The sequence below is a fragment of the Dreissena polymorpha genome, chromosome 2 (genome assembly GCF_020536995.1).
Source record: "Dreissena polymorpha isolate Duluth1 chromosome 2, UMN_Dpol_1.0, whole genome shotgun sequence".
Taxonomy (NCBI): Eukaryota; Metazoa; Mollusca; class Bivalvia; order Myida; family Dreissenidae; genus Dreissena; species Dreissena polymorpha.
Window position 1 is genome coordinate 80,537,877 of NC_068356.1, and position 10,895 is coordinate 80,548,771.

Genomic DNA, 10,895 nt, shown 5'->3' on the forward strand with positions numbered 1-10,895 from the left:
AAATTACGATAAGTGTAATTAAAAAGGTACAATGAACAGTAATGACTCGCCTGCAAATCTAGGAGAACAGAATCCAGACCGTTTGGCCTTTCGACCGTTCTTAGGTGTGGCTCTTCCTCACAACAAAAGCTTGAGTGACGTTGATTTACAGTTGTAGTTTTAATTGAGCGCATAGACGAGCCAGAACCGGGATGAAATGTTTACCATACATAATTTGCTACTGGAAGTTTTACGTACGTTCGAAAATTTCGATTTCGTGTTTTATTTTTTCAATGCGTAACTTTACGCAAAGATTTGAAATCTAAATCGTTATTTAAGAAATTTAATTCAATACATTGAGCTGTACACTATAAATGTAGAGACTAAAATATGATGATAACATTTCTCATCTCTTCTTCTTGTCAATCACTCAAATGGAAACACTGGCCACTGTGGTACACATTCTTTTTGATCAGCATGTTTTGTCTGCCAAACTGAAAAAAATATTAATCACAAATAAACATTTTAAAGAGAAGTGTAATGCCCCCACACTAATCTTTAGTTTCAAAACAATTGTAATGTCCAAACAAAATTAAACTAAAATACCAAAGTGTGCAAGTTCAAATGCTTTTTACTTTGAGCTAATAGAGAGAGTTATACAGACAACAAGACATTTGCACATGGTGAATACTTGTGTTTTTTGGATAAGGCATTACCATGATATAGTCTGAGCAGGTATTTTTTCCATCAGTGCAGCTTATGATCAACAGTTAACTAGTCACTTCCACTTTAAACCTGTCCACTGTAAACACAAGGTCTACTTAAACTAAAACACCAAAGTGTGCAAGTTCAAATGCTTTTAACTTTGAGCAAATAGAGTTATACAGACAACAAGACATTTGCACATGGTGAATACTTGTGTTATTTGGATAAGGCATTACCATGATATAGTCAGAGCAGGTAGTAGGACGCAATGCATGCCTCTCCAACCGCTCAACTATTGTGACTGCTAGATGATGATTTTAGCTGAGGAGCTAAACAAAAATGAGCAAGGACCATAGTTCTGCAAAATTTGGGCTCATACATAATTTGTTCCTTTAAGATGCCAATGTTTCCAATGTTGACTAGAAATGGCGCGGCAGAGGCCGACGCATATCCCCACGCCGCATGTTTGACCCAGGGGCGCCCCAGGGTTGGTAATGGGGCCATGCATAGTTGAGATTGACCGTATTGTCATAAGAGAAGTTCAGTATCAATTAGAAGTGAATCGGTGTATAAATGAAGAAATTATAGTAGAAGGCAATTTTGGGTGGGCGTGGCCTATGTGGGCGGGGCACCCCAGGGTTGGTAATGGGACCATACATAGTTGAGATTGGCCGTATTGTCATAAGAAAGGTTCAGTATCAATTTGAAGTAAATGGGTGAAGAACTTTTAAAGTTATCGAAGGATCCAGAAAAGTGTCAGACTGACAGACACAGAGCGCAAACCGTAAGTCCCTCTCCTTTTTCAAGGGTAGGAAACTAACAAGTTTTGATGATAATGTAAAAATAACGGTCAAAACAAGAAACTGACTGAAATACAAAGTTAGGTCGACCAAAGGGTGTTCTCATTATGTTATATGCACAAACAGGGATTTCAGATATTTAAGGGGTCAGGACCATGGATAATTAATAAACCCTCATGTCAATTTCATGTGAATTGCCAGCATTTAATTCTTACGACGTATTCATCTACCATTACTAACATCAAGAGTGTCTTGGTTTGGGTCAAGCTTTCGTATATTGTTTGGAGGCATAGTGTAATAGCTGTGATATTTTAGAATAAAATGAACCTAAACACAAAACTGAAGCAAATTTGCACCTTTCTAGGTATCTTTTGACCTTTGACCTTGAAGGATGACCTTGACCTTTCACCACTCAAAATGTGCAGTTCCATCAGATACACATGCATGCCAACTATGAAGTTGCTTCCTTCAATATTGCAAAAGTTATGGCAAAATATTTAAGTTGGACCAAACAAACCAACAGACAGACCAACAGACAGGGCAAAAACAATTTGTCCCCCACTATAGTTCATTCCAACGCTCACGGACACTGGAACCCCGGGGAGAGTAGGAAAGCTCCACTATATATATTTCATATATAATAGTCCAGCTAAAAACCCCATTTTACTATGATTCAAGGGCCATAACTCAGGGGTGTCTGGGTCTATTTGGCCCATTATCTAACTTGACCTAAATGTTATTGCCTTACACATTTTCACGAAGTTTGGTGAGGATCTGATGACAATTGCTTGACTTATTGAGCGGAAAATAATCTAGACCGACTGACAGACGGACTTACTAACTTACAGACGGACGGATGGACTAACAAACTAAAGGACAGAGCGATTTTAATATGCCCCCAAAATCGCTGGTTCAGGGGCACAAAAATGATATTGTATAAAATGTATTGTATTTCTTAAACTGTATAAACTGTTATATGTAATTTCCTTTTAACATTATCATTACATCTTCACACGCTAGATTGGAAGGCTCTGAACTGTTATATACAGACAGATCAATCCCTAGTTTATCTTCCAGGGATCAGAAGATGTCTTGAAATCATTATGAACTGTTCCATCATTTACAATACTGTATGAAATAAATGACAAAGTTATGGTCCAGACAAACTTCAGGTTTAAAACACAATAAGTGACCCCATGACCTAGTTTCTGACCCGGCATGATCCATATTCAAACTTGATCTATACATCATCTATATACAACTTGTGACCAAGTTTGGGTGAAGATCTGATGAAATTTCGGGACAGACCGACGGACTGACAAAGTGGTTCCTATATAGCCCCCATTACCAATGGTAATTGGGGTATAAAAAGATAGTATTACCAGCAGTTGGTTTCAATGGAAATTTCTTACCAGACAAGAGGTTTGATGCATATTGTTGTGAGGGGAAACTGGAAAATATCTGAAACAAAAATAATAATTTGAAGCGCTATATTGTTAAGTCAAATTTTAATATTTGATAATCATAATACTGCTAGCTGTCTGATTACAGAGGAGTCTTCACAACATAATGTGTTAACAGTTTTCCTGCAATAAGCAAACAGGACAAAATCCACAACACGAGTATTTATAATATATCCAGAGACAAAGATGATCCATCCATGTCTTTGGAAATAAACAAAGGGCATTTAACAATTATTTTGGCCTCATTTTAGCAATGTTGATAAATATAATGGGTCATAATGCTTGGTGTGTTACAAGTGAAACACCATCAAAACCAGTGCTCCAGCTTGGCATGAATGGAAGGGCGCAGCACCCTGCCATTCAAAGATTCCAACCTGTCCACCTTGGACACCCTTCATGCCCTTTGATGAAAATGCCGAGTTGGGAACAATTAATAGGGAGTTACAGTTGTAAGATCGTACGCGAATATCATTTGCCATTTAAAAGGAATCATGATGTTCAAACTTAACCTTTGACCTAGAAGTTGGCAAAGGGTTTGTTTTAGTTGGTCGCATTTTAGAATTTACAGAGCATATTTTGCAAATCAGTGTGTGCTTAGAAGCCATAGCTACGGAAAGAACAGCAACTCAATTTGCTAAGAACGATCACCACTGCCTGTCTGCAGCAGACTACAAATGATTCTGCTCTAGCAGTGAGTGTATATAACAGCTTGTAAGACGACATTGGCCAGACTAGTGTTTATCATTAAAGTCTGTATGTATTTGTACCATTTTTTACCTCATCCAAGATATCATTGGGACAAATCTTCGGACAAAGTTTCATGATGATCAGACAATAAATGTGGCCTCTAGAGTGTTAACAAGGTTTTACTATATAGCCATAAAAGAAAAAATGCAGAGCCCACTGGCAGCCATGTTTTTCAACCAATCAGCATCATGTTTGAACTCATCCAAGATATTATTGGGATGAATCTTCTGACCATTTTTCATGAACATCGGAAATAAAAGTGGCCTCTAAAGTGTTAACAAGACTTTACTATAGCCATATAATGAAAAAAAATGCCCCGCCCCCTGGAAGTCGTGTTTTCCAAGCAAATATAACCATTTTCAAACTCTTTCAAGATATCATTGAGACCAATCTTCTGACCAAATTTCATGAAGCTTTGACAATAAATGTGGCCTCTAAAGTGTTAACAAGGTTTTACTAAAGCCTATAAGGAAAAATGCCTCGCCCCCTGGTGGCCATGTTTTTATAGCAACCATACCCATTTTCGAACTCATTCAAGACATCATTGGGACAAATCTTCTGCCCAAGTTTCGTGAAGATCAGACAATAAATGTGGCCTCTAGAATGTTAACAAGGTTTTACTATAGCCATAGAAGGAAAAATGCCCTGCCCCCTGGCAGCCATGTTTTTCAACCAATCGGCATCATTTTTAAACTCGTCCAAGTTATTATTGGGATGAATCTTCTGACCATGTTTCATGAAGATCGTACAATAAATGTGGCCTTTAGAGTGTTAACAAGATTTTACTATAGCCATTTTTAGCCATATTAGGAAAAATGCCCCGCCCCTTGGCAGCCATGTTTTTCAAGCAAACATAACCATTTTCAAACTCATCCAAGATATCATTGAGACCAATCTTCTGACCAAATTTCACGAAGATTGGACAATGCGGCCTCTAGAGTGTTCACACGGTTTTACTAAAGCCATATATAACCATATAAGGACGATATATAACCATATAAGAAAAAATGCCCCGCCCCCTGGTGGCCATGTTTTTAAAGCAACCAAAACCATTTTTAAACTCATCCAAGATATCATTGGAAAAATGTTCTGACCAAGTTTCATAAAAATCTGACAATAAATGTGGCCTCTAGAGTGATAACAAGGTTTACTATCGCCATATAAGGAAAATGCCCCACCTCATAAATGCCATGTTTTTCAACCAACAGGCGTCATTTTAAAACTTGTCAAAGATATTATTGGGTTGAATCTTAAGTAATATGCATATAATAATGGAAAAAGGGCCATTATTCTTACAAAATGCTTGATACAGTTGTCTACTCTTCGTTATAGATTGGGGTCATGTTGGTAAATAAGTATGCAAAATATGAAAGCAATATGTCAAGGGACATTGAAAATATTTTAGGTGGTACGCCAACTTAAACATAGATTTATCAATAATATGAATATTCTAAATGGTAAAGGGGCCATAATTATTACAAAATGCTTGATAGAGTTGTCTGCTCTTGTTTATAGGTTGGGGTCAGGTTGGTTAAGAAAAATGCAAAATATGAAAGCAATATGTCAAGGGACATTGAAATTATTTGGGGTAGTACACAAACTTAAACATTTGCTGCATTTTCTAAGTGGAAAAGGGGCCATAATTATTACAAAATGCTTGATAGAGTTGTCTGCTCTTGTTTATATGTTGGGGTCATGTTTGTTAAGAAGTATGCAAAATATGAAAGAAATATGCCAAGGGACATTGAAAATATTTGGGGTAGTACACAAACTTTTAACATTTGCATGCTCACACTTACGCCAATGCTAAGGCTAACGCCAACGTCGGGTGAGTAGAATTGCTCCACTATATAGATTTCATATATAATAGTCGAGCTAAAAAGGGTCTTTCTGTAAATCTTTAAGAGAACAAATTAAAAACTCAACAGGCCTTTTTTTAATATATATATATATATATATATATATATATATATATATATATATATATATATATATATATTATATAAATATAACTGTTGTGACCATTGAGATCCTTATGAAATGTTCATAATTCACTAATAACTGTAAGTAAAAAAAATAGTATTACCAGAAAATCGAGTTCAAAAGTTATTTCTTTCAAGACAGGATGGTTGTTGGGAAACGTCTTCCGACGAAACTGAAAAACATCTAAAACAAAAAGAAAGTGACTTCTTGTATAATTTGAAGCACTTTTCATTTTAATACAATTGTGTTTTGACAGCCATAGTTCTGCTGAGCCTAAAAATTAAAAATAGGTCAACAAAACACAAAATGAAATCCAATGATTGCATCACCAAATCTTCAACATATCCAATTAATAAAATTAATATTTATAGACGTTTTGATACATGACACAACATCAGGGGTGTCAAATGTCCCAAATTTGAAATCCTAATGATAAAGTCTGGAGTCTGAGGCTGTAGGTCCCTTACAGGTAGAGCCCCCAAAGCCATAGTTTAATGTTCTTTTTATAGTCTTAGTTGCTATTTCTTGTGAGTAAAATGCAAAATATTATAAGCCAGACCACCAGTAACACTCTATGTGTAATTGTCATTTTATATTAATGTTATAAAGAACATCGATAACAAGGGCTGTTTGTAAAACATGCATGCCCCCCATATGGGCTGTCCGTTGTAGTGGCAGCCATTGTGTGAAAACGTTTTTTGTCACTGTGACCTTGACCTTTGACCTAGTGACCTGAAATTCAATAAGGGTCATCTGCGAGTCATGATCAATGTACCTATGAAGTGCCATGATCCTAGGCAAAAGCATTCTTGAGTTATCATCCTGAAATTTTTTAACTGTTTCGGGTCACCGTGACCTTGACCTTTGACCTAGTGACCTGAAAATCAATATGGATCATATGTGAGTCATGATAAATGTACCCATGAAGTTTCATGATCCTAGGCGTAAGCGTTCTTGAGTTATCATCGGAAACCATTTAACTATTTCGGGTCACCGTGAATTTGACCTTTGACCTAGTGACCTCAAAATCAATACGGGTCATCTGCGAGTCATGATCAATCTACCCATGCAGTTTCATGATCCTAGGCATATGTGTTCTTGAGTTATCATCCGGAAACCATTTTACTATTTCGGGTCACCGTGACCTTAACCTTTGACCTACTGACCTCAAAATCAATAGGGGGTCATCTGCGAGTCATGATCTATCTACCTATGAAGTTTCATGATCCTAGGCGTATGCGTTCTTGAGTTATCATCCGGAAACCATTTTACTATTTCGGGTCACCGTGACCTTGACCTAGTGACCTCAAAATCAATAGGGGTCATCTGCAAGTTATGATCAATCTACTTATGAAGTTTTATGATCCTAGGCATATGCATTCTTGAGTTATCATCCGGAAACCATTTTACTATTTCGGGTCACCATGACCTTAACCTTTGACCTAGTGACCTCAAAATCAATAGGGGTCATCTGCGAGTCATGATCTATCTTCCTATGAAGTTTCATGATCCTAGGCCTAAGCATTCTTGAGTTATCATCCGGAAACCACCTGGAGGACGGACCGACAGACCGACATGTGCAAAGCAATATACCCCCTCTTCTTCGAAGGGGGGCATAATAAATGTTAATCCACTAACCATACAGTAAAACAACTGTCCAAAAATATATCCAGATATGTCTTTTGCAAATGAAATAATATATGCACTTAGTTTGACAGCAGAAAATGGAAATTTAATGATGGCGGACATATGCTACATTTTGTAGTATGTAAGATTTCTGGAAAGTAGCCAAGAGGTTAGGTCAGTTACCTTTTACGTCCGTGTCAGCGGATAACCAATCAGACAATAGTTAAACAAGGGAAAAAATTGTCACAAAACCAGGTTTTCAATGTAGAAAAAAGTCTGATAGAGGGAGACAACTCAAACTGAACTGATTGTTTATAATTAACCCCCTTTGTTTCAAAATAAATAGATTTTAAGTTGTGGCGACCTTGACCTTGGAGATATTGACGTAATTCTAACGTGTGAAACAACGTCCCACGATGGCGAACAAATATGCCAAATGATTTTTAAGTCTCACAATGAATGACATAGTTTTGGCCCGGACAAGCTCTTTTATGGCCATTTTTGACCTTTGAACTCAAACACATTGACCTTGGATATATCGACGGTATTCTTTTGAGCGACACCATCCAATGATGGTGAACAAATGTGCCAAATGATTTTAAATTCTCACCAAGAACCACAACGTTATGGCCCGGACAAGCTTGTTCCGCCCGCCCGCCAACCGACATTTGCCAATCTAATAACCTGTTTTTTTCTTTGGAAAACATTGTTAAAAAGACCAGGAAAAATCCGTACTAAGCGCACATGCCCGGCATGCCAATGAAGCAATTACAATATTTGTTCACACCCCCTTAAAATAAATCATCGGATTTACACTGATCTAAAATTCAATCCTGAATGGCTCAAATCGGGATTTCCAAATAATCCGGACAATTAAAACCCTTGCAACATGCATGGGTTGCTAAGTTACTAAATGTCCTACATATAACACATTCAGAATTTTTGTACCATCCCTCTCACATAAATAGCAATTGCACGATGATGTCCATTACAAACCTGTTTGTTATAATTCTGACCTTTTTGTACTTCCATAGTATTTCAAATTTTAATGTGATTAAAGTGCAAACACCTTATTATAGAAGGTATACCTAAGATCATATTGCTTGCCATGAGTAATAATCCAACAGATTGGCTTTGTTTGTATGCCAATAGATAGAGCTTGCACATTCTTTTTCAATATGTGGTTATGGACAACTGTAAACATTACTTCATGTATTTTAAGGGGCCTTTGCATGTTTTGGTAAATTGACAAAATAAAACAAGAGCTGTCACCATAGGATGACTTATGCCCCCTATAAATGCTTGATAGAAGTTATGAGCTTTTTTCGAAACCTAAACACAGATTTTGAAACCTAAACGCGGACCCTAAGTTCAAGGTCACAGGGGTCAAAATTTGTGTGCGTATGGAAAGGCCTTGTCCATTTTACACATGCATACCAAATATGAAGGTTATATCTCAAGGGACATAGAAGTTATGAGCATTTTTCAAAACCTAAACGCAGATTTCGAAACCTAAACGTGGACCTTAACTTCAAGGTCAAGGTCACAGGGGTAATTTTTTTTTGTGCGTATGGAAAGGCCTTGTTCATATACACATGCATACCAAATATGAAGGTTATATCTCAAGGGAAATAGAAGTTAGAGCATTTTAAAAACCTAAATGCAGATTTCGAAACCTAAACGCGGACCCTAAGTTCAAGGTCACAGGGGTAACAATTTTTGTGCGTATGGAAAGGCCTTGTCCATATACACATGCATACCAAATATGAAGGTTATATCTCAAGGGACATAGAAGTTATGAGCATTTTTCAAAACCTTAACGCAGATTTTGAAGCCTAAACGCGGACCCTAAGTTCAAGGTCAAGGTCACAGGGTTAAAAATTTGTATTCGTATGGAAAGGCCTTGTTCATATGCACATGCATACCAAATATGAAGGTTATATCTCAAGGGACATAGAAGTTATGAGCATTTTTCGAAACCTAAACGCAAAGTGTGACGGAAAGACGGACCGACAGACGGACAGTCTGATAACTATATGGCCCCTTTTCTTCGAAAGGGGGCATAAAAATCGTTTCAGACTCACATTTTTGTTGCAGTTATGATATTTGTGAGAAAACAGTTATACTTAACATTAACAACCTGAAAATGATAAATCATTGCAAAGCAAAACAATTGAATAATTTGGAGTTCTGTTGTAGTTTTATGTGACACTACGTGCTTTGCTTATAGAAACTGAAAGTATAAAATATTGTATGAGCATGGATGGCCGTCTTAGCGTTAGACTTTTACTCCAGAGGTCAGTGGTTCGAGCCCAGATGAGGATTACTTTTTCTTTTAATTTTTTCTTTTTTTTTAATTGAGCTTTTTAGATTTAATGTTTACATTTATAAATATAACGCATTTAAGGTAGCGCACCTCTAATGATTTCCCGCGATTTCTTCGAAGGTTGAAGAGCCTACTATTAGGTGCCGTAGCCTAGTGGTTAAGGTGATAGACTAGAAATCTTTTGGGATATTCCCGCGCAGGTTCGAATCCTGCCGACGACGTATACTTTTTTGCGACGCGTTTTATTTATTTTCTAACGTAATTTGATTTAATATGGCATATAAGCTATATTTATTGTTAAATATGTTGCAATTTTTATGCACATTCTTCAATTATTAAAATTAAAACGTTATGGCGAAATTGGGTGATTTACTGTTGAAAATACGAACCATGCATGTTGCATTTTTATTTCAAAAAGTAATCGGTAAATCTGTCTAGTTCTTGGTATTTTTGCTGTATATAGTGTTTCTATAAAAACTAAGTTTAAAATATGACTTAAATGATACTATTTTGAATTTTATGACACTTTGTTTTTAACCGACCCAATTTTTAATTGGCTGAAATCACTTACATTTCATGACGCTCTTCCATAGATAAAAATTTGTAAAAAATAAATGTCTGTAAAAGAATACTTATTTCATCTTGTTTAAACTTTTAACACCTTTACAGCATCTGTACACACCAACTGCATGCCCATATTTGGAAATTTGAATGAATTATGGAACTTTTATATACCCCAGGGGTGAAAATAAACTGGACAAAAGCCGAGCGTGCGGGTGGTTTTGAAAAAATCGGTATATTTTTTAAAAAGCATGGAAAGCCTACCTACAAATTTGCATGTAGTTCAGTGAAATGATGCTGATTAAGAAAATAATTAATTAGATTATATTTGGATATGTGCCCATTAGAGGTGCGCTACCTTAATGACAAACATCAATACATGCCAAAATCTGTTATAAGGTCCCTTAAATACCAAGATGAGTATCAAGGAACCTGAGTGAAACATTTTATTTTATTTCGGATATATACAGGACTGCTTATTGGAAACAAAAAGTTTGCTCGATTCTTTAATGACTTACAAAAATGTTTATCAAATCAAGTAGGTTCGTTTATTCTTCGTCTGTTGTCCCATATCGCCAACAGTCAACCAGCTTCCTCCAGGCTTGTCAGTTCTGGGCGAGTCTCTCCAGTTGCCCCCATTTTGGCCCATCTGCTTAGAATCTGCATCCAGGTCACGGCGCCAGGTGTTACTGTATTTGAAATCAA

The 10,895-nt window shown here is 36.6% G+C and overlaps 1 long non-coding RNA gene across 1 annotated transcript; it reads right to left on the reverse strand.

Moving 5' to 3' along the window:
* Positions 1-72: 72 nt before the first annotated feature.
* Positions 73-10,895, reverse strand: LOC127870327 (uncharacterized). The gene is made up of 4 exons (XR_008044762.1): positions 10,709-10,895; positions 5,781-5,860; positions 2,897-2,945; positions 73-473 (listed from the first exon to the last, which is right to left on the reverse strand). It is a non-coding gene; the product is annotated as an uncharacterized LOC127870327 (long non-coding RNA).